The following is a 25,259-nucleotide window of genomic DNA, read 5'->3' on the forward strand; positions in this document are numbered from 1 at the left end:
CATACTGATATATCAAAGAACCCACCATCACCACCACCCACCCTTCCCTTCAGTACAGTTTGCTAGACTGAAAGAGCTTATCATTGGATCTCCTATAAGAATATGGTTGAGCACGTTGTTCAGCGTTTCACACTATCCTACTCCAGGAGACTCTCCAAAGAATTTGTCTGGTCCTAGTACCAAGCATGATTTACTTATTCGAAGACACTGGCCTTTTTTTTTTTATCTTATCAATTATGTGAACTGTATAACCAGTCATACTTCCCACTTTGAGTTGGTTGCTGGTAAGCCTGAAGTTAAATGTGCACTCGGGTCATGACTGATAATTACGGTGTGCTTTTGTAGTCACATTCCTGGCTCTGTTTTATGTTGTCTTTCTTCTTTTGTTTCTAATTATTTTTCATGCTGTACTGTTCATTTTATGCCTCCTATCTCAAGAGAGTAGGGATATGAATTAATAAAACATTATTTCTAAAACATTCTGTTTATAGTTGTATCATAGCCACAAAGATTTGTAGCAAAAATTCTCTACTTATCACACCAAAAACTAAAAAGATGTTGAAGGTGGAATATTTAGCTGTGAAGCATCCTCTTGATGCTTCCCACTTACCCTCTCCACACTCATACTTCTGCTTGCTCACCAAGGGTGTCAAGTGTGCCTCTTACATCATCCCAGCATTCTGTCACTTAATCTCGGGGAACACTAATGGTGGAACTTGTTTCTATCCCATCAGAATTTATCCCACCATCTATCTCTCCCCATCCCCATTCATTATAAGGAATGCTCTGAGAATGCTTACCAAGATTCAAATTGTACTCAGCATATCAGTAAAATGTACTCAGGGCAGATGGATACAAATGAAGTTTGAGAAGATTCTTAAAGAGAGTGTGAAGGCACTCTGGCCTAGGAATGGCATTACAAATAATTCAGACAGGAAAGAGATCTGATCATGGGAGGGGGAGGCCCAACCTCCCTGGACCCTCCAAAAGACTAGAGCTATCTTTGTAGAGGCACTAGACCTGCTGGAAGAAGCAAGCAAGGACTGATGTACGGAGAGGCCTGAAGGTGCGGAAAGCTGCTGATTAGCGGGGACAGGGGTTTCAGTCTTGTCAGGACAGTCTTCCTCTGGACTAGTCTGAATTTAATAGCCCCCATCCAAATTTCTAATCACTCAAAATTTCAGATTCAGATCAGTGTGAGAACAGAGTCTAAAGAAGACACTTGCCATTACCCCCAAAATTTAGTTCTAATGTCCTTTTGCCCCAAATGCCCCTCTTATGTAAGTATTCAGTCCCCAGGCTGTCCCTCCATAGCATCTCCCACCTGTCTAACTTCACTCTCCTAGAAGCCCTCTCATTGATACCATTGATCTCTTTTCTCTATTTCAGTCAGAGGTACATTTCTCAGACTTGTTTCTCCTTATTCCTAAAAAGAGGGGGTGGGTTAGCTGTGGGTAAATTTGAGATTCTGCATGAACCAGGCTAATCTAAGTATTTTATTTCTACCCACAGATTGAGATGACTACTACTGAGTTATGTCACCTAAGAAAGGAAAGTCAACTTTCAAAAATACTTTAAGACCAGGTGGAAGGAGATATTGAATGGTGTCTTAGTCAGTTTGGGCTGCTATAACAAAGGACCATAAACTGGGTCGCCTATAAACAATATAAATTTGTTTCTCACAGTTCTAGAGGCTGGGAAGTCCAAGATCAAGGTGCCGGCAGAGTTGGTGTCTGGTAAAAGCCACATCCTGGTTCGCAGACTCTGCAACTGAGGTTGCAGACAATCTAAACTGTGACTACGGCAAACACTGTTTGTTGCTTCCCAGTGTTCATTCCCCCACATTTTCCTTTGCTAACAAAATCCCAGTTGTATTCAAGTATTAGATGACCATGTGCCTCAGAAACACTGGGCTCTTCCTCCTTCCAGGGATGAATCCTGATTAGGCTGATCATGGTATTCTATCAATATTTAGGTTTATAAAGCAATGCAGGAAGCAGGGCTGCTAGGGGACTTCTGGAAGAGTTTTCATCATCCTTACAATGGAACATGACGAAGGGTCATGGCTTTTCCCCTCTTCCAATCTCAGGACATGATGAACTACAGCAGCCACATTGAGGACATGACGGGATGAGCCTGAGAACAAGCTGAAGATGGCAGAGCAGAAAAGTGGACAGAACCTGGGTCCTTGGTTACATCTTTGAGCCATTGAATTAATCACCTCTGGAATCCCCTTGCTTCTAGAATTTTAATGAGAGGTAAAAAAAAAATTTTTATTATTTAAATTCAATTCAATTTTGTTTTCTGTTACTTGCATCAGAAACATATCCACTGATATAATGACCAAAAGTATAAGAACCAAAAAAATAATATTCAACACTCTCCAGAAGTGAGTATGCCCACTGGGGACAATTAAGGTTCCCAGCAAGACCAAGTAGCACCAACTTAAGTTATGTAAATACCACTCTTGTCAATTTACCGTTTTCATTATGATTCTTTTGCCTAAACTTATGCATATATCCAGTAGTTTCCCCTAAGTTATTTTACACTCACTACCTTTTTTGGAGAGGGCAGGGAGGGTTTGAGGAAGCAGCTGGTTGTACTCTAGAACAGAGTTCAGTAAACTTGACCAGATAAAGGCCAGATAGGAAATATTTTATGTTTTGTAGGCCATGTGTCTCTGTCACAACTTCTTAACTCTACCAGTATAACACAAAAGTAGACATAGAGGGACTTCCCTGGTGGCACAGTGGTTAAGAATCCGCCTGCCAATGCAGGAGACGTGTGTTCAAGCCCTGGTCTGGGAAGATCCCACATGCCACGGAGCAACTAAGTCCGTGTGCCACAACTACTGAGCCTGTGCTTTAGAGCCCGTGAGCCACAACTACTGAGCCCTCAAGCCACAACTACTGATGCCCAGGCGCCTAGAGCCCGTGCTCAACAAGAGAAGCCACCACAATGAGAAGCCCGCACACTGCAGTGAAGAGTAGCCCCCCTTGCCGCAACGAGAGAAGGCCTGCACACAGCAACAAAGACCCAACATAGCCAAAAATAAATAAATTTATTTTTTAAAAAGTAGACATAGATATTATATAAATGAATGAGCATGTATATTCCAAACTTTATTTATGAGTGCTGAAATTTGAATTTCATATAATTTTCATGTGTCACACAATTTTACTTTTTGATTGTTTTCAATCATTTAAGAATTTTAAAATCGCGCAAATGAGTACATGTAAAAGTGGGAAACTCTAGACAAGATCAATGGATTATATCAATGTCAGTGTCCTGATTGTATATTGTACTGTATAGTTTTGTGAGATGTTACCACTGAGGGAAACTAGAGAGTATATAGGATCTCTCTGATTTTTTTATCATGGTAAAATATACATAACATTAAATGTATTATTTTAATCATTTTTAAGTTTACAATTTAGTGGTATTAAGTACATTACAATGTTGTGCAACCATCACCACTATCTACCTCCAGAACTTCTACATTGTTCCAAAATGAAACTCTGTAGCCGTTAAAAAATATCTCCCCATTCCTCCCTTCCTGCTGTCCCTTTTCAGTCTCTATGAATTTGACTACTCTAGGTACATCATAAGTGGAATCATATAGTATTTGTTTGTGTCTGGTTAATTTCACTTAGCATAATGTTTTCAAGGTTCATCCATACTGTAGCTTGCGTCAGAATTCCATTTCTTTCTAAGGCTGAATAATATTTCATTGTATGTGTATACCACATTTTGTTTATCTTATCACACATTGATGGACATTTGAGTTGTTTCCACCTTTTGGATACTGTGAATAATGCTGTTATGAATGTGAGTGTACAAACATATATTTGTTTGTACAAAGGTCCCTGCTTTCGGTTCTTTTGGATGTAGACCTAGAAGTAGAATGGCTGGCTCATTTTTGGCTAGTAATTTTTAATGGTTGGTAATTTTTAACTGTATTCTTAACTTTTTGAAGAGCCACCATAATGTTTTCCATAGCAGCTACACTATTCTACATTCCCACCAGTAGTGCAACAAGGGTTCCAATTTCTCCACATCCTTGACAACACTTGTTATTTTGATTTTCCTAATTTTTTTTTTTTTGGCCGCGCTGTGCGGCTTGCAGGATCTTAGTTCCCTGAACAGGGACTGAACTCGGAGCCACAGCAGTGAAAGCTCTGAGTCCTAACCACTGGACTGCCAGGGAATTCCCTATGGATTTTCCTAGTTTTTAATAGCCATCCTAATGGGTGTGAAGTGGTATCTCATTGTGGTTTTGATTTGCATTTCTCTATTGATTATTGATATTGAGCATCTTTTCAAATGCTTATTGGCCATTTTTTTATCTTCTCTGGAGAAAGGTCTATTTAAGTCTTTTGCCCATTTTTTGATAGGTTGTTTGGTTTTTTGTTTTTAAGTTGTAAGAATTCTTTATATTTTCTGGATATTAATCACTTATCAGATATATGATTTGCAAGTATTTTCACCAGTTCTGTGGGTTGCCTTTTCACTCACTGATGCACAGAAGTTTTAATTTTGATGAATCCAGTATATCTAATTTTTTTCTGTATAGTAATACGTGCACATATTATAATTGCATATGAATCTACAATTATCTCAAATTTGAAATGTAAAAACCATTCTTAGGTTGTGGGTCATACAAAAACAAGCAGTATTTGGCCCCAAATCCATAGTCTGCCACCCTCTGCTACAGATAGAAAACGGAGTTGCAACTCTTTCCTTGTACTCAAAACTCTATCCAGTCCCTCATCCTGCTCCTAACCCACTGCTTCTGCGGCTTAAGAACTTAAAATACTGCAGCCACATATATTTCTGTATATTTCTGGATATGGGTATAAACATGGTGCTTTTTTAAAATAAATTTATTTATTATTATTTTTGGCTATGTTGGGTCTTCGTTGCTGCACATGGGCTTTCTCTAGTTGCAGCAAGCGGGGGCTACTCTTTGTGCGGTGCACGGGCTTCTCATCACAGTGGCTTCTCTTGTCGCGGAGTATGGGCTCTAGGTGCGCGGGCTTCAGTAGTTGTGGCTCACGGGCTCAGTAGTTGTGGCTCGCGGGCTCTAGAGCACAGGCTCAGCAGTTGTGATGCATGGGCTTAGTTGCTCCGTGGCATGTGGGATCTTCCCGGACCAGGGCTCAAACCCGTGTCCCCTGCATTGGCAGGTGGATTCTTAACCACTGTGCCAACAGAGAAGTCCTGGATTCTATTTTATGTATTCTAAAAATCAAAGGACTTCTCCACAAAATAGCTACAATTCTACATTTAACTTTAAGAAACCAACATTCCAGGATTTTAAATGCCTCTTGAAAGCTTTGCTCTTACCATATATTTATTCCCTTCGTTGCATTTGTGGCAGAGGATTTTAGGACAGGCACCTTTGCACTCATCCACCCAACTTCTTCCCCTCCTGGGTACCCTTCCTCTGCATTCTTACATAGACTGCAGCTTGGCCTCCCAAGGCCTCCTGAGACAGCTTCTTCTAATTGCCTAAAAGCTCTAATTATTAGACTGTCCTGATATCACCACATTCCAAGGAGAGTTTTCAATCCGTTTTTAAAATTAAGCACAGAGTCTGGGTTAAAGAAGGTTTTCACAATAATGTTCTAGTTCTGAAACATGGAGATGTCTTTGCATAGTTTTCCTTATGTTCTTTAATTTACCTTAATGTTACATGTTATTTTTTATATATTGAGTATTTTATAATAAACAAATTTTATAATAAGCAATTCATCATTCTTGTTTCTACTAGAAATATTGTTATATGAAAGGCATCAGTACAAGCCATCTCAGGGGTTTGGGAGGTTAAAGAGAACATCCCCAAGGCCACTGTGAATTATCCCAGATGATTCAGCAGCCTCCCCACGGGCATCTGTGCCTCCCTCCAGTCTGTTTTCCACACTGCAGCCAGACTGATCTTTTATAAAGGCATATCTGTTTATACCATCCTCTTGCTTTACACATTTTTTTTTTTTAAGGAGATGTTGGGGGTAGGAGTTTATTAATTTATTTATTTTTGTTGTGTTGCATCTTCGTTTCTGTGCGAGGGCTTTCTCTAGTTGTGTCAAGCGGGGGCCGCTCTTCATCGCGGTGCGCGGGCCTCTCACTATCGCAGCCTCTCTTGTTGCGGAGCACAGGCTCCAGACGCGCAGGCTCAGTAGTTGTGGCTCACAGGCCTAGTTGCTCCGCGGCATGTGGAATCTTCCCAGACCAGGGCTCGAACCCGTGTCCCCTGCATTAGCAGGCACATTCTCAACCACTGCGCCACCAGGGAAGCCCGCTTTACACATTTTAATAGTCTCTCATCAACCTCAGGATAAAGACCAAAGTCTGCCATGGCCCACCAAGCCCAGCGCTGGCCATCTCCAGCCTTATCCTATTGCCTCTCCCAACCCTCCATCCTCCACATCCTCAGTTCCTCCACCTTGTCACGCTCTTCGAAATGCTGTTTCTTCCGCCTGAATGCTCTGTTTCTACCACACACACCACTACCTGCCAGGGATATATGTTTTCATTTCTCTTGAGTAAATACCTAGGCGTTTGAGACTGTTATAAGGGCTAAGCGTATGTTTCACTTTATAAGAAACTGCCACATTGTTTTCCAAGGTGGCTGTACCATTTGCATTTCCATCAGCAATGTATGAAAGCTCCAGTTGCTTTCATCTTTGCTAGCACTTGGCTTTGGTAGTCTTTGTTGTATGCTGTCTTTTAAACAAAGCATAGAATAATATCTGATTATGACATTTTGCCAAAATGCATAGAAGATGAGTAACTCCTTTGAACTCATCTTAGTGACAGCACTCTGGTCTCAGTTATCTCCCACTCACCCTCCAATGTTCACAGTAATACCCTTTAGCCAAGCTGCTATGAAAGCACAGGAGGATTTAATATGCTTAACCACAGAGATTGTTTTTCAGCCTGAATTGATAAAAGCACTGTATATTCAAAGTCTTCAACATCTCTACAAAACTCAGAGTTATCCCTGACCACGACTTCGCTGTTGGAATCAAAGTGATGAGTGTGAAGTCACGTGTGTGGAAATGTCACCAAAGGCCTAGTCACAGAGGGCACAAAGACTTCCGGGAACGAAAATACTTTTGAAGGTTGGTTAACATATTTCCAGATCAACTGCTGGTTAAACTCTTTAGAAAACGACCAGTGAATTCTTTTTTTTTTCCTTAACACAAAATCTACATGTTGGTAAGCACCAGGAGATGCCGGTACTTTTGAAAATTGTAGTTTACAATACTAAATGTAAGTGTGGCTAATATTACACCAATTAAAAGGCTGATGTGCAAATTGCTGGGAGTGTTTTACAGACAATTTGCTTTTTATTTCATCAGAATACTCCAGTGAGAATGTTTGTGACTAAAGGTAATAGAAGGCTAGCTCTGGAGCTAGCCTTTGCTAAGGTAACATATTAATGAGTAATCAGAGGCTATAAATAGAACTCAGCATGAACCTCTGTCCACAATTACACCACTATTCCCACAAAGAGAGCTGTTACTAATGACAGAACATGGCCTGCTAGCCACTAGTATAACCAAGGAGGGGTGCAGACCTGGGGAACCACAGCCCTGTGGGAAATGCGCCTTTGGATACGATTTGCTAAGATGGCATTATGTGCTTTTTTGGTCTCCCTTACAGTCTGTGAAGCAGTTGTATTGCTTTCCTTAGGGATCCTCATTGTGTGTACCAGCCAAGATTTTCAAATTCTCTCTCAGATGATAAACCCCTGACAATAACTGCCTTAAGCAGTTGTTTATCTTATCTTTGTCTTTTCCCCTCTCCTTCCCAACATATATTACAGTATATTACATAGCACAGTAGCATGTACATAGGAGGGGTCCATAATGGTTTATTGGGTAGATGGATGGACAGATGAATGGATGGGTGGATAAGCATGTTAACTCTATGCTTCCATAGAATACTCTGGAATTTTGAGCTTTTATATAAACAGCTGAATACATTCCAGTCAATTTCCTATGTAATATGCATCTAAATGTTCCCCTGACCAAAAAAATATCTTCACCAACAGCCCTACCATGTGTCCTCACACTCCTGCCCTGCTCATTTCTTCAGGTGATAATGAGGAGGGAATAAAACATCACCTAGAAGCAGAGAGAGGGCATATATGCTAAGACCCTGCCATTCACCACACCTTAAGTCCAATTTCACACTAGCCCTAAAGGGAGGATAGGATACAGGAATAGTAAGGTTGAGGAAAGAGAAGTGGTCAGAAATTGTCTAGTACCTAAAGTCCTACTGGAGTGGAAGGCCACACAGAGTCTGTCTAGAAATGCATCAAGTCTGGGGGAAGAAGTCCAGAAAGGGAGATGAAGAAGCAGCCAGTCCAAACAAATTATCTTCACTACAAGTTTGCCTGGTTGTCCCTCATCCCCATGACTAAATATGTAGTAAATGCTCCTAGCCCTGAGTCAGCCTGAGGAAGCAGGGGAAGGTGGGAAAGGCAACATGTACGTGGTGGGGCAGTAATTTCCTCTTTATGTTCATGGTCAGATGCAACCTACGTGCATGAAGGGAAGTTCAATCCTTGAATCTTCTTCACCAGTTCAGGTCTAAACTGTAACATCCCTGTGATCCCACCCCTTGATAATCCTCTGGTGAGAAGGATCTCAGCTACACTGCTCCACTCCAGGACAGGCTGGACCCAGGCTCCATGCTAATTCCTTGGAGCTCTGGTTTGACCAGAACAGAATTCTGATGACCTCAGAATTCTGGATCCATCCAAACCAGGAGCAACCTCCAAGAGGGCACATAACCTACAGGCCTACCTTCTAACCACCAAAAGTTGTTAAGACTCCCTGAGCTTTCTGAAGAAAATTCAGTTTGTTACAGATTTACAAGTTGAAGGTTGGACCCAAGATCCAGTTCATTCTCCTGAGATCCACCTCTAACAAGTACAGACATGTACTTGTTAAACATGAAACCTATCCACACACAGCTTCCTAAGTTCGGAGTTTCCAAAAATCAGAATCACCTGGAGAGCACTTTTTTTTAGTTTCTTTTTAATTGAAGCAAAAGTCATATAACATAAAATTAACCATCAACCATTTTTTAAAATTATTTATTTATTTATTCATTTTGGGCTGCATTGGGTCTTCGTTGCTGCATGCGGGCTTTCTCTAGTTGTGGTGAGCGGGGGCTACTGTTTGTTGAGGTGCACGGGCTTCTAATTGCGGTGGCTTCTCTTGTTGCGGAGCACAGGCTCTAGGCATGTGGGCTTCAGTAGCTGTGGCATTCGGGCTCAGTAGTTGTGGCTTGCGGGCTCTAGAGCGCAGGCTCAGTAGTTGTGGTGCCCGGGCTTAGTTGCTCCGTGGCATGTGGGATCTTCCCGGACCAGGGCTCGAACCCGTGTCCTCAGCATTGGCAGGCGGATTCTTAACCCCTGCGCCACCAGGGAAGTCCCAACCATTAACCATTTTTAAGTGTACAATTCAATGACATTTAGTACATTCACAATGTTGTGCAATAATCACACATATTTCTTTGTAAGACATTTATATTTCTTTGTAAGACATTTCATCCCCCCAAAAGGACACTCCATACCCATTAAGAAGTGACACCTGAGGAGCACTTTAAAAGTATATATTCCAAGGCCCCATACCCAAGAGATTGAAATTCAGTGGACATGGGATTATTTTTCAAAACTTTCTAGGTATCTCACTCCTACGTATTTACCGAAGAGAAATGAAAATGTACGTCCACACAAAGAGCTATATATGAATGGTTATAGCAGCTTTATTCATAATCATCCAAATTTGGGAATCACCTAAAAGTCTCTCAGTTGGGGATATATAAACAAACCGTGATACATCCGTATTATAGAATAGTGCTCAGCAATTAAAAGGAACAAACTTTTGATACAAGCAACAAGGAGGAATCTCCAGTACATCATACCAAGTGAAGGAATCCCCTTTCCATACTGTATTCCATTGATATGACCTTCTGTAAAATGTGAAACTGTAGTGACAGAGAAGAGATTAGTGTGTTCCAGAGTTTAAGGGTGGGGGTGGGTTTTGAGTACAGAAACAACACAAGGGAATTTTTGGAGGGGCGGTAAAATGGTTCTGCTTCTTGATCATGGTGGTGGTGACAAGCATTTGTCAAAGCTCATAGAACTTAACACCAAAAGGTGAATTTTACTATGTTTAAATTTTAAAATGAATTGGAAAACATTTTAAAGTTCTCTGGATGTTTATGATGTGTATCCTCTTTGGGGAACAAGTGCGTAGATAATGCTGGACAACTTGGTTATTCTATAACCCAGTCAAGTTACACTTTGGACACCTGGGGCCTGCCAAGTTACAGTTACTCTCTCTCTTTATCATCATGGCATTTGGACATTTCCACAGATAAGAAGCACGACGGTAAGCTGTCAGATGTGGCAGATCACAGACATGGGCTATGCAGTGGTTTTTTGTTTGTTTTTTTTCTTTGCGGCACACGGGCCTATCACTGCTGTGGCCTCTCCCGCTGCAGAGCACAGGCTCCGGACACGCAGGCCCAGCGGCCATGGCTTACGGGCCCAGCCGCTCTGCGGCATGCCGGATCTTCCCGGACTGGGGCATGAACCCACGTCCCCTGCATCGGCAGGTGGACTCCCAACCACTGCGCCACCAGGGAAGCCCTATGCAGTGGTTTTGTTCCAGTGTTTGTCAAACTGAAATCACTACAACAAATGCAGTGACTTTAGAACGTTTTTTTTTAAATGTGAATTATGCTTTATCTCTTAATCAGATTAATCTTCATCAGATTCATAGAGAAATCATATCCACTGATGGAGATCAGAAGGCAACCTATGAACTTATCAAAACATATATTTAACATCATGTTTAACAATTTATTTTTAAGATCCACCCCAAATCAAAACCAAAGCCCAGAAATTTTCATGTGATAAATCCAATAATCCTAATCAACTTCAGTGTAGGCCATTTTGATTATTTTTATAAGATTAGACACCTATTTTACAGAAAGGAAAACAAGAGGTTTATTTAACCAAGATGCAAAGTGAGTCAGTGGCATATTTGACAATAGACTCTTCATAGATCCCTTTATTTGCGAAAATTTACAACTATGGAAAACAAATGAAAATTGTGGACAGATGTTTATGTGAAGTAACCAACCTCATTAATTGTGGATCTAACCTGTGCCCAATCTCACTTTAAGAAAAAAGCCATATCCTGCTGTAGTTAACCATCTACTTAAACAAGGTGGATAAAATTCAAATAGAAGGGCTTCCCTGGTGGCGCAGTGGTTGAGAGTCCACCCGCCGATGCAGGCAACACGAGTTCGTGCCCCAATCCGGGAAGATCCCACATGCCGCAGAGCGGCTGGGCCCATGAGCCATGGCCGCTAAGCCTGCGCGTCCGGAGCCTGTGCTCCGCAACGGGAGAGGCCACAACAGTGAGAGGCCTGCGTACCGCAAAAAAAAAAAATTCAAATAGAAGCTTCCAAGTATAAGAAAAGAAAGCAGTAGGCAATGTTCAGATTGGAAGATAATGCTCATTTCAATTGCGTGACAAAGGAAAAAAACCAAAACAAAACATCTTCCTGTGCAGAGAGGTAGTGAGGTAGTGAGGTAGTGAGGTAGTGCAGTGAGGTATCTGATGCTTCCATCCCACTAGAGTACATTTTCTAATTTACAGTTCTTTTTGCTTGCCCTAGCCTCAAACTATTTCTGTTACCACTATTGCTTTGCTTCCTCATCACTTTGCAAATGATGCATTCTGTTCATGTTGCTTCTTTTTTTAGAGCTGCTTGTGCCTGAGAGGAAATGGAGCTACAAGTGTTTCCTTTCCATTCAAAACTAGCACTTTTTTGTAGTGGGGGAGGAAGCTGAGGACTTACAGCTTACTCTAGCAGTTTGAGACAGCACTGAGTTTTCCTATAAGCCTCTCTAGAAGTCCTTGTGTTATAAATTATTTACCAATTTTATCACACCCTCCAGGAAGCAAGCTGGGCAAATTCTCCTGATGCCAGATGGCTCGGCAGACTTTTCTGGTGTTGCTACTCTATTGCACATCTCTGCTGCTATTACCCCACACCCCAAATTACATCCAAAAATAAAGTGCATAAAAAGCTCATTATTTCACAGGTCCCTAGGCAAAATTTCCTTCTCTGTGGAGGAGGTAATTTGATCTTTCCCCAAACTGTGAATAGTGAGTCTTCCTCCAAGTAGTAGTTTAAAATAAAAATCATGTTGGGGAGTTGCATGAATTTGATAGTAAAAGATGACTTTTTGGGAAAATTGCCATGTTCATTATATAAATCGGAATTCTTTTCGTTGTAAGCGACAGACCATATTTGAACCAGCTTAGAGAGGGAAGGGCATCTATTGGCTCATATAACCAGAAAAGATAAGGGAAAGAATAATTCAAGGGCTTGACACCACCAATACAGTTTTCCCCTGTGCCTCTTGCTTCTGCTTTTCTCTGCAAGTTGAGGATATGGCAGGATTTGGGGGACACGTATTTCAGTTTTACCATAAAAGAGGGAAGAAAGAATGCAACCTGCGTGGGTGTACACACACAAACACACACATCAGTCACGTCCAGAAGATTCAGACTGCATGTTAGAGCAGTGGGGTGCAAGGGAACAATTCTTCAAAAGGAAGGGGAGAGCACAGACATGGCCCCTGGGGGAATTGTTCTGAGCCAGGAACAGATTATTTTTATCTTGAGGCTTTATGTATTTCCAGGCATAAAGCCTCATATTCCCAAGAATACATTTATGCCATTTTGAGAAGCACAGACACATGTCATACAGTATTTTAGAGGGCCTCACATTCAAGTCCTGTGAAGAATTGTCTACTGAAGAACGGTCTGTTCTCTGATAAGACATTTAGATGGACGCTGAGAGCCTCAGGAACTTGTGCGAGACGATGATGAGGGAGTTAAAAATCCTTTTCAGAAAAAATTAACAGGAATGTTGGGTTATTGAAAGAAAGAAAAGGATAGAAGGAATAAAGTGAGAGAGAAGAACGAGTTGGCATGAGCCTGAGCATTGCATTAAAAATCCCTAGTAGTGAGAAGGCAAGGAATCTAAAAGTTAGGAGATGTAACATTAAATTTGAAGTTGTTTGTGTTGCTGTGGTGTAAATCCTCTGACCAAGACAGATTCAGTGTTCTACAAACGCATTTTCTTTTTTTCCTTGGTTCAAAACTAGACTACGTTTACCAGCCCCCTAGCAGTTAGGTGTAGCTATAGCACTAGTTCTAGTCAAGGAATGTGGGCGGAAGGGATGTGGGCCTCCTCCAGGCCTGGCAAATATAACTCCCACCTTATCCTCCACACCCTGCCCTCTCCTACAGGCCGGCTACAGAGGATCAGGTGGAGAACCCCAAGGACCCCAGAAGATGCTGGAGCCACTAGATGAGTAGAACCTCAGCCTGTGAAGGACTGGATGGATCAGACTCCTTCCAATCTCCTTTGGACTGTGACATGAGTAAGGAATCATCCTTTTCCTCTTTTGCTCTTGTTGTTAACTTATTGCAGTTGGGACTGGTTTGTTATAGTGGTTAAGCGGACTTGTCCTGACTAACACAAGGTTCTTCTTCATCTCATCCCCTTTCAAATCTTTAAAAACAAGTCTACTATACATATGAATGTCCTATGAGAGTGAGGGCTCTGTGGTGCTCATAAAGGAGGCTGAGTTTCACATCTGGGTTAACATGGCATGGAACAGAAACCGCATTTACAGGAAAGTAATATGTTCCAGAGTCTAAACCCATCTACAGAAGCAGGGGTTCAGGGCCAGCCATGACCATGAGATCATAAAATCTTAAGGAATTTATAGAAGTATTGGAATGGACTTTGACTTCTACAGAGCATGGAATGAGGGAGGTTTTATGAAATTTTATCTAGATCTGAAGGGGATGACATGGATTATGTTGCTATTTTTAATGTGAGTCAGGATGCTATGAGTGAAAATAGTTTTTGACTAGTGTGTCAAGGACGGAGATTTTAAAACTCTTATGGCCACAAAACCCTGAATTAATACTTAAATCACTTGGATACTTACAGAATTATTTTACTCTGAGAAATCCCTAATAGACAGCTGAATGGGGTCTGTTTAACAAGCAGTGAAAAGAGCAGCCAGGATCTACTTCCCTGGTCCTCAACCTAAATTACATTATCCTCATTTTTCTCTCTCATAGCATGCTGCTGTTTTCCTTTAAGGCTTTAGTGAGATATTTATTATTGTATTTATTTGTACATGTGTTTCCTCCATTAGACTCTAAGCTCTATGAGGACCAAGTCTGTGTCTGTTTCATCCCTCAATGTATACCTACCCCTAGCACAGTGCCTGGCACATACTTCATGAATATTTGTTGGAATGAAATGAAATCTGTAGGAGTGGGAGCCTCAGATCCGCCACCAGTTGGCCTTAGAGAATTCACCTCCTAATTTAGTTTTAACAAATCAAATAGTTTTTAAACTATCTGATCATTTGAAAATACATTACTATCTTTCTTTATGTAAAGAACAAATGGCATTTATCACACATGAATGTGACATCAGTTCTCATACATGAATTTTACAATAGCAGCAGCTATGTAGAGTTATTATTACTGATAACATCTGCTTCTTGCTAGAAAACACACAAATCCTTTTACCATGTGTTATAGCCTAGGCTGAGTTTGAAACTAAGAGTGTCTCTTTCCCTTCAATCCAGGCAGCAACAATATTAAGTAAATAGCCTTCCTGGCTGAACCTCAGCTGACCTGCCTACTGGAACCTTTCTTATCAGAGTTTCAGGAATAATAACTGTTTTTTAAGAACACGATATTGATAGAGCAGTACCTTTTTTTTCTGATTGCTTTGTGCAAGTCTGGCAATTCTTCTTCAAACAGTACAGCTTAGACTCATAATTATGCTTAAACTTCCATCTAATACCATCTTAGCAGGTTTTAATCATTTTGTACAAATTTATACCGGAGATATACTTACCTCTTTTCCTTTGTTTGCTTACAAGCTTATGGAGGCAGACTCAATAAATACCTGTCGATCTTTTTTCCTTCATTCTGAGAATGATTCCTTAGGATAATTATTGTTTCTTGGAATAGTAGAAAAAAATGAAGACTAATTTCTACATCAACTTCTCAATTTTATAGATGAAGCAACTAAAACCTAAAGTAACCAAGTTTACTTGCCTGACATCAGATAGCTAGTTAGCAGCAGATCACTTTCCCTCTGACTTGACTTCAATATTGTAACATGTTGATATTTCGCATGACAACAGCTTCACAAGCACAACCTCACTTACATACCAAATGATTACTTTGAGTTCATCGTGAAATTGCAAAGTAATTTACAACATACCATAGTAAATGGCAACACATCAGTCCCAGAGCAGAACTTTTAGTAATAGTAAACCTCTTGCAATTTCTCAAATATGTCACATGATTTTGTTAAGCCTCCATGCTACTATAAACGATTTTACTGCAGTCTGGATTCTCCTTTCCTGCCTGATGAACCCTTTTCATCCATCAACACCCAGTTCAAAGGTCACCTCTCTTTGTAGCCTTTCTTGTCTCTTCAAACACTCTCTTCTCTGTATTGCCCTGGCTCTTTATTCTAAGTTTATACTCCAAGAAGCTGAACACCTTGAAACCAGGACCTTGTCTATATGCCTCTCCCAGCACCCAGCACTGGCTTTTATGCTTAATAGATAATTAATATCACTGAAGGAGTAAGTGAATGAATTAATAAGCAAATTGAATTAAATATCCTCTGCCAAAAATTATTCACTTCTTGGGAGGTACAGCAGAGAAGGAAAATTAAAGATGCTTTTTATATTCTGTCAGTGTGGTTCTTCTAGCTGCTAAATGACATCAGATATCTGTAGCATCCTCCACAGTGCTCACACAGACACTTAGTAAATGTTCTTTTGCTTTTCTTCCCCCATGTCCAGCCTCCGTTATGTACATGCAATTAATGTAGTGGAATGAAAATTGGAAGATCAATATTTAAAGTTTTGTCAAATATGGTGAGGAGGGAAATGAGCTCCTTTGTCCTTTGAATGACTGGGCTGTCTCAGAGCAGGTTGATATCCAATCACATTTGGAAGAATATCTTGTTGGTTTCTAACACAAAGAAGATGCAGATCTGTGTGGCTGGAATGACTAGGACTTAATTATGACGTGAGGCTTTATAAAATGCTCAACACATCGTTAGCCCTCAGTAAGTATCAGCTTATTAACTCCTCTCAATGAGTAGTGGCTTTATAGAGTCTAGCTGTGGGAAAGATTATAAAGCTTCTATGCTCAGAAGGGAAAAAAATGCCACGATCAATTAGCTGTTTCACCTTGGGTACGAGATAGGGAAATGGAACTTCTTGTCCTGGATCTAGAATATATTGCCTTAGACTTAAGCAAGCTTGGACTAACTTTCTGAATTCGTGAGGCTCACAGACTGAACAGAAGTGAACTTTTGGTGAATTTTATTAACATTGGTAGAGGGACTTCCCTGGTGGTCCAGTGGGTAAGACTCGGCGCTCCCTATGCAGGGGGCCCGGGTTCAGTCCCTGGCCAAGGAACTAGATCCGCATGCATGCCGCAGCTAAGACCCGGCACAGGTTATTATTTATTATTTATTATTATTAAATAAATAAATAAATATATTTTTAAAAATACAATTTAAAAAAAATTGGTAGAATGACCAAATGTCATTGTTGATAGCTGCACTGTGCAATACAGGAGCCACCAGCCACATGTGGCGATTTAAATGTAAATGTAAATTAATTAAAATTAAATGAAATTTAAAATACAGTTCCTCACATTTCAAGCACTCAATAGCCACATGTGCCTACTGGCTACCATACCTGACAGCAGACCTAGAACATTCTCATCATCTCAGAAAGCCCTGTTGGACAGAGCTGCTCTCTAGGATGCCTTAGGAAATTGTGTCAATGCTTAAAGTAAATAAACTTAGATGTAACCCACAGTACCAATAGTTTATAACACATTTGCTTGGTTAGTGTGCACACTTTTTTTTTTGGCCATGCCAGACGGCTTATGGGATCTTAGTTCCCCTACCAGGGATCCACCCGGGGCCCCCCCAGTGAAAGAGCCAAGCCCTAACCACTGGACTGCCGGGGAATTCCCGAGTGTGCACACTTTTTTAGTCCTTGAGGAATAATGGGCTGAGCTGTCCCCACTGGCCAGTTGATATTCAAAGTGGGCTCAATGGTTGATAATACTATAGCTGGTTTCATTTTGTGGGTGAATAGAGCACAGAAGGGTAAAATCAAAAGATTAAATCTTTTATCTTTTTGCAAGTGATAAAAAGTAGTCATTTTAGTTAGGGTTTTTTTTTGCGATACGCGGGCCTCTCACTGTTGTGGCCTCTCCCATTGCGGAGCACAGGATTGGGACGCGCAGGCTCAGCGGCCATGGCTCATGGGCCCAGCCGCTCTGCAGCATGTGGGATCTTCCCGGACCGGGGCACGAACCCGTGTCCCCTGCATCGGCAGGCGGACTCTCAGCCACTGCGCTACCAGGGAAGCCCTTAGTTAGGGTTTTTGAGGTTGAGTAGGTGTTGGGTTTGAAGGCTAGTCACTAGCACATAAGCAACATGACTATTGAGGAATGACACCACTTTAAGCAAATCACCCCAAATATCTCACAATCAGATAATCATACTTTAGAGGGAGTTTTCTAAAGAGTGGGCAGTCTCTCCTTTACCTCAAAGTGAACTAGCTGGAACCATTTAACCTCTCTTTCTTTTATAATGTGTGTACAAATGAATGAGGCTGATAAGCAAATATTTGCTGAGCTCTTTCTATGTGCCCAGCTACATGAAAATACCAAGAATTTTTTTTAAAAACTGTAACTATATGTCTTGCAAGAGTAGCCTTTCATCCAAATTTCAGTAATTAAAAAACAATTATGTTCAGCCTATTCTACTTATTAAGATTTAAAATAATGATAGTAACAAGTAATTTTGGTGAGCAATCATTTTGTGCTAGGGACTTTACAGGCACTCACTTAACCCTGACAATGGCCCTGTAAGGTACTATTACCCTTCTTTTATAAATAAGGCAATGACATTCAGGAGAGTCAACTTTCTTCCCAAGATCACTGCTACTCAGGGGAGAGCTGGCATTTGAGTCCAGATATGTTTAACTCCAGAGCCTAGACCTTTTACTACTGTTGCATATTGTCTTTCCTACACTTTAGATAATTTGCAGAAACTAGGTCTAAGAACAAAAAGGCTTCTAGCTAATTCTCAGTTGATCAGAAAAGTAAACCAGCCCTTTCTCCCGTGAAGTTTGCTCCTTGGCTTTGCTTTATGTTACAGATCCATTCTCACTTTGATCTTCAGCTCATCTCCCTTGGCTGAGGGCACACTGGCATATCTACCGTATACTTTAGTACATATGCAGCATACTTCAGAGTAATGAAGATAGAGTGGCCAGATTTAGGAGGAAAAAAAAGATGCCTAGATAAACAACAAATAGATTTTAGGATAAATATGTCTCATTTGATATTTGTGTTTTATATGGCAACCCTAATTGAAGATACCACTGGTTCCATACCAAAGGGATCAGTTGTCCTACCATGGGATTTACAAGAAACTTTAACAGGAGTGTGGTAAATTAAAGATGGCCACGAATTCTTTGCCACGCCTCCAACTGAGAAGATCAATTTATTCCCCTTCTTTTGAATCCTGGCTGGCCTTAGGGACGTTCTTGACAAGTAGAATGTAGCAAAAGTGACATTCTGTGATTTCTGAGGCTAAGACACAAGAAGCCTTGCGGCTGCCACCCAGGTCCCTTTGGACCCTCTAGAAGCCCTGAGAAGGGTAGTAAGAAATCTGACTACCCTAAGACCACCATGTTGGAGAGGACACATGTAGGAGCCCTGGTTGACTGTCCCTGAGCTCAGCCTTCTAGCCAATCCTGCTGAGATAACAGACATGTAAGCAAAGCCATCCTGGGCCCTCCAGACCAGCCTACCCCACAGCTGAATGTTCAGTGACTCAGTTGACACTATGTGGAGGAGGAGAAACACCTAGCCCTGCCCAAATTTCTGACCCACTCAGTCATAAACTATAAAAAAGGTGGTTGTTTTCAGCCACTAAAGTTTGGGGTGCTTTGTGACATAGCAGTAGATAACCAGAACAGAAGAAAACAAAACTATTTTATTATTTAATACTTTAATAATTAATTGTACAGAATACCAGGAGTAGGGTGTTTTCTCACATAATAAATATAATCTCACTTAAACCAATACCAAGATCATACTTAATGGTGAAGCAAAAGTGATGTATTCAGTAACATCAAAAATACAAGAATGATTACTCTCAAACTTATCATTTAGGTTTTCTGGAATTTTAGGTATATTTCAATGAGCAATAGTAACAAAACTCATTTATTCTTTTGGGTATCTGATACCTCTAGTGGCCCGGCCTGACATCCTCTCAGCCCACTCTTTCCTTCAGCCACTTCTGGGAAACCTGCTTCTTGCAGGTGTAACCTGCCAGCACCTTCCTTCAGCTGCCCCTCATCCCTCTAGCTCTTCTGCCCTGGGGCTTCTCTGATACTCTGACATCCAGGAGGATGCCTTCCCAGAACCTGCTTAGCGCCCAGGTGTACACCTGGGACCTGAGGGCTTGGCCATGAGACTTGTACAGTGTCACAGGCTCTGTGCTCAGAAGGGCCCCAGGCTTGGTTTAAGGCTCTGCTATCATTGTCTTGAATTTTTTACTACTTTTTGAACAAGGATCTATAAATTCATTCTGTACTGGGCCTCATGAATTTTATAGCTGGTCCTGCATGCACCCATGGAAATGAGAGCCCTTGACCAGAGCTGCAACAGAATCTGGTAGGTAGATACCCCCTCCTCTGTCCCTTGAATGGACAGTTCTGAGACACATTCTAGAAGGCCACACAGAAGGTGCGTGTCACCACGATCCCCCATCTTTGAGTGACCACTTCCCCAGCCCCCAATCTTTATCCTTTTATAAGTTTTTTTTAAGTAATTTAATATTTTATTTATTTATTTATTTTTGGCTGCGTGGGGTCTTCGTCGCTGTGCGTGGGCTTTCTCTAGTTGCGGCGAGCGGGGGCTACTCTTTGTTGTGGTGCGTGGGTTTCTCATTGCGGTGGCTTCTCTTGTTGCAGAACACAGGCTATAAGCGCGTGGGCTTCAGTAGTTGTGGCACAGGGGCTTAGTTGCTCCGTGGCATGTGGGATCTTCCTGGACCAGGGCTCGAACCCATGTCCCCTGCATTGGCAGGCAGATTCTTAACCACTGCCCCACCAGGGAAGTCCCCCAACCCCCAACCTTACATGAGATTACTTCCCCAAATGCACGCAAGCCCTGGTAGCAGACACCATTTTCTAGGAATAACTCAAGCTAAAGCAGTGTTTTTCAAGTGCCTTCTACGCCATGGTTCTGAATTCCAGGGATTCAGACGTAATCAGGACAAAATTTCCTGCCACCATAAAGTTTACAATCCAGGTGGCAAACACATGATAAGTTAGTGAACAAATAAACAAGATCATTACAGATTGTGATAAGTGCCTTGAAGAACACAAACAAGTTGCTCTGAGAGCAGGAAGGGTGGGGACCTGGGTATTGGATATGAGGCCTGAATCATAAGAAGGTGAACATATGCCAAGGGCTGGAGAAAAATAATGTTCCGGGGGAAGGTGTAGCAAGTCCAAAGGACCTGAGGTGAAAATGCCTTTGGTGTGTTCTAGAGTCAGAAAGAAGGCAGAGTGCTAGGAACCCAGAGAACAAGGAAAAGAGAGGTGGTACTAGATGCTATTGGAGATAGAAAGGGATTAATCACACGGGACCATGTTAAGGAGTTTGTATTTCATTCTAAGTCCTATGGGGACTGAAAGGTTTTTAACAAGGGAGTGCATTCTGATTTTGATTATTAAAAATATGACCCTGAGAGGAGAATGGATTGGAGGGGAACCATTTAGAAAGTTATTTCAGGAGTCAGTTTGAGAGTTGGTGGCTCAGAGGAAGGTGGGAGCAGGGAAGATGGAGAGAAGGGAGGAATTGCATCAGGGCAGGTGCACTAAGGGCTCTTACAGCTGATCCAAGGTCCGATCTCTGGCCAAAGATGAACAGGCTCCTAGTAGAGCAAGAAGCATGTCAGCAACTTCTCTCCTGGGTGCAGAGGGTGCAGCTACTGCCATATCCTCACCTCACCTTCAGGCAGAAGGAAAGAAAACAAGGAAGGTGGCAGATCGATGACAACAGTAGATCAGGAGCCAGCCCTCAGGCTACGGAAATTGTGCTACCTGGAGCCCCAAGGCGTTCTCTGCCTATTCTCAGATTAGCAGACAAGCACCATCCCTGCTCCTCTCCCCCACCCCCAACTCATTCTCAGCAAATTTGCCATAGGTGTGGAGAGAACAGGGAAGAAAAGTTTGCTTTAGACATTGCATTTTCCACACATTTTCAGCAATTGACAATATCCATGAAACAGAAAAAGATACAATGATTTCAAAAAGATTAATGTTATTTCCAGATGGTCTGATTATGTACTAAGAAAATCCAACTGACTCAACCGTAAGTCTTTGGAATTCCTAAGAAAGTTCCTCAGAGTGGTCAAATACAAAACATCCAGAAATCTGTAAATGTCCCATACCAGCAATAAGTTAGGTAGTATAGTGGGAAAAACTAGCCCACTTATAATACAAAATTATGTTTAAAAACTGTAGAAATAATCCTAGCAAGAAATGTATAGGCCTACATGAAAACAACCACAAAAACTGTAGACCTGTGAAACTTTAAAAATAAAATTGTTATAAATGAAGAAATAATCCATGTTCCTAAAACAGGTTTAATTTATAAGTTAAATCTGGGTGTAATTTAAAAGATTTTTCATGCATGGGAACTTTACAACATGATATTAAAATAATCATAAACTGAAAGAATAAGAATTCAAGAATTTCTAAGAAATTTTTGAAAGACGAAAGCTATCAGGTATTAAAACATATTATGAAGCTAGAATAATTAAAACACTGTTTTATTGATGCAAAAATGGAACCTTTTAGTGAAACTCAAAACAGACCTTAGAATATAAAAAATTCAATTTATAAATGGTAAATTATGCATTACAAACTAATATGGGCAAAGGGTTGGATTTCTAAGCATAAAAGCAATAGAAAAAGATGTCAAAGACAACATCAAATTTGACCACATAGAAATTTAAGCTTTTATATAACAAAAAAAAATCATAAACAGAGATTAAAAGCCAATCACAAACTGTGAAAAATATTTGCTGTATAGTGACATGCACGAGGTAAATATCCTTACTATGGAAAAGTCTCCAACAAATCTATAACAAGAAAACTTCGACCCCAATTGAGAGTAGTCAATGGACATGAATAGTAACTCACAAACATACACATTGGCCAATAAGCATAAAACAAGTTTATCATCACTAGTAATCAAAGAATGAAATTTAATGCAACAAGATAGTTTTTCACATATCAAATTGGAAGAGAATTTTATTAATGATAATAGACAAGCATTTATTGAGTATTTACTGTGTGTTAGGCACTCTTCTGAGTATTTACTTGTAATACATCATTTAAACTTCATAATTAATCTACAAAGTAGGCAGTATTGCTATGCCCACTTAATAGAAGAGAAACCAAGACACAGAGCAGCTAAGCAACTCTTCCCAGTCCACAGAGCTAGGATGTGGTCGAGTCGAGATTCAATTTTAGACAGTTTGATTCAGGAGCCTGATCCCAGTGCTAAGCTATGAGGCAAGAGTTAGTGTTGAGAGGAAGTGGTGAAACATTCTTCTGTGCTGCAGGTGTTGGAATAAATTGGAAATGCCTCTTTGAAAAACAATTTGATCTAAGTATCAAGGATCTTAAAAGGATTTGTAGTCTTTGATCCAATAACTTCATGTCCAAGATTCAATTCTGAGGATGTTAGAGATAAAAATGGAGACTCACATGAAGAATATTTATTATAGAATTATTTATAAACCTGAAAAATATAGATACAAACCTAAGTGTTCAACAACAGGAAAGCATTTACTAAAATAAACACGCATTTTAAAATATATTTAATGACATGAGGAAATATAATAATATATACTACCATATGAAAAAAAGCAAGATATAACATAATATGTATATAGAGTGGTCTAAGTATTTTAATACAGAACAGAAAGACTTGAGCAAACACATCAAGGTGTTCACAGTGGCTATCGCAGAAGTAGAATTACAGGTGAACTTGATTTCCTCTTAATACTCTTCTGTGCCTTCTAAATTTTCTACAAAGAAATCTGTAAGATTTTTTTTTTCTCTTGTAATCAGGGAAAAGCCAGTGAACATTAGATTATGTTTTAACAGAATTATTTGGAACATTGTGAATGACTTTTACTCCTTTCAGGAGATAAACTGCATATCCTGAGAAATTCCCCAATCTTATCCACTCAAACCTAAGAGCAGTAGCAGAGGCCATTTTTGTCAAAAGCAGAGCTTCAGAGAGAAAAGGGCCACAACTCTGTCCTCCTGGAGACAGAAGAGAGAGGCCTGGGAACCACCTGGACTGCCCAAGCTGTGAGCAAAGCATGCTCACAAATTTATAGCATTAGTAGGAGAAAACAAAATACATCAGCTTACCTTCTTAAAACAATTTCCTTTGATAAGCACAGCCAAGGTCTGGATAAGAAATGTCCATACTCTCTGGCTGTTTTATTTTTACAGCACCCTACCAAGGTTGATGCCAGAAGACATGAACTCAGCTCTAAATTTCTCAGCTGCATGACTATGGGCCAATCATTTTATTAGTCTCTCTGAATCTTAATATTGTCATTTCCCAAAAAGGAATAATAAAAGTATGGGACCAGTCAGCTCAAATGCCTTCAAATGTGTAGGAGTCATTTGGAAATGAAAATACCCTAGATAAATGAAGATTATTATTATAATTAGACTTTTCTCCCTGCCTGGAAAGGCTCTCATTGTCATTGGTGGAACAGGTTACCTATCGTCAAAGAAAGGACAGAAGCTGCATTGAACTCCACGGGTGCTGGATGCTGACCCTATTTCTTTAGACCTCGATCTTCTGAAGTCCCAAATGGCCCCCTCTCAACCCCCACAAGCCCTCAGGAATGTGAGAGAATATGAGCTCCATTACTAAGCTACAGTTTGGTCACCTCTGCCCAGTTTCAAAAGTGCTTCCTTCATGTGACCTCAATAGACTTTTAATGTAAACAGACATTTCCTTTGAACCTCATAGGACCATATTTGCTGTTAGTCATATGTTTGTCTTAATGGGGTGAATAACAGTTTGTAAATATCCAAAGTCTTGCCCTAAAAACATTATTAAGCACTTTTCCTGAAGGTAATTAGTATAGAGAAAAATGCAAATAATTACATGGAGGCTATGTATGTTTTTTTAACCAAAGGCTTTCGTCTCATTAACTCTGGGTCAAGCAGACATGAGCAGCTCTGGTCCACAACGAAGCAAGAATTCTTAAAGCATTCTCCAAAGTTCTTCTCCTAGCAAATTCAGTGGGCCTCTGAAAGTTAATCCAAAAATTGGGAAACTTAAGCTAATAATTAAAAGAGTATATGCCTAAGATTTTAGAGTCAAAGTCTCTGCAAGTTTCTATGCAAACTGTGGAAAGTCTGTAGATTTCAATTTCTCCAACTGTAAAACTAAGACCAAATGACTCCTAAGGTAACTTCTAGCTGAAGAGTCCATGACCATAATTGTCAAGGTCCATTTAGTTCTTGGCCTAAATTCCCATGCTGAGTCTCTCTCCCTAGACCAAGTACAAATGAAAGTCATAGTTTCTCCACTTCTCCCTGAGTACCTTCGGGGAGGACCATGCTTAGGGCTCAAAGAGGTTCCTGCCCTGAGGCCTGCTCTTTAGAGAGACTCTTTAGAGAGCTCTTCTCTGGTTTGCCTTTCTTCCACACAGATCAGGGACTCTTCAGGGCCAAGGGGTGTGCCAACAGGAGCCTGCCTCACACTCCCTGTATTAGTCAGCTCCAACTGTCATAACAAAATACCACAGACTGGGGGCTTAAATAATAGAAATTTATTTTCTCACATTATAGGGGCTAGAAGTCTGAGATCAGTCAGCCAGCAAGGATGATTTCTGGTGAGGACTCTTTCTGGCTTGTATGACCACCTTCTCCATGTGGCATTTCCTCAGTTTGTGCACACAAAGAGAGAGGGGGAGAAAGGAAGCTCACTGGTGTACCTTCTCATAAGAAC

General features: G+C 40.7%; 1 long non-coding RNA gene across 1 annotated transcript; it reads left to right on the forward strand.

Annotated features, from left to right (window-relative positions):
- The first annotated feature begins 1,370 nt into the window (after positions 1-1,370).
- Positions 1,371-13,427, forward strand: LOC125963991 (uncharacterized). Its single transcript, XR_007476441.1, has 3 exons — positions 1,371-2,258; positions 6,939-7,124; positions 13,356-13,427. It is a non-coding gene; the product is annotated as an uncharacterized LOC125963991 (long non-coding RNA).
- The last annotated feature ends 11,832 nt before the right edge of the window (positions 13,428-25,259 follow it).

Source organism: Orcinus orca, chromosome 3 (assembly GCF_937001465.1).
Source record: "Orcinus orca chromosome 3, mOrcOrc1.1, whole genome shotgun sequence".
Taxonomy (NCBI): Eukaryota; Metazoa; Chordata; class Mammalia; order Artiodactyla; family Delphinidae; genus Orcinus; species Orcinus orca.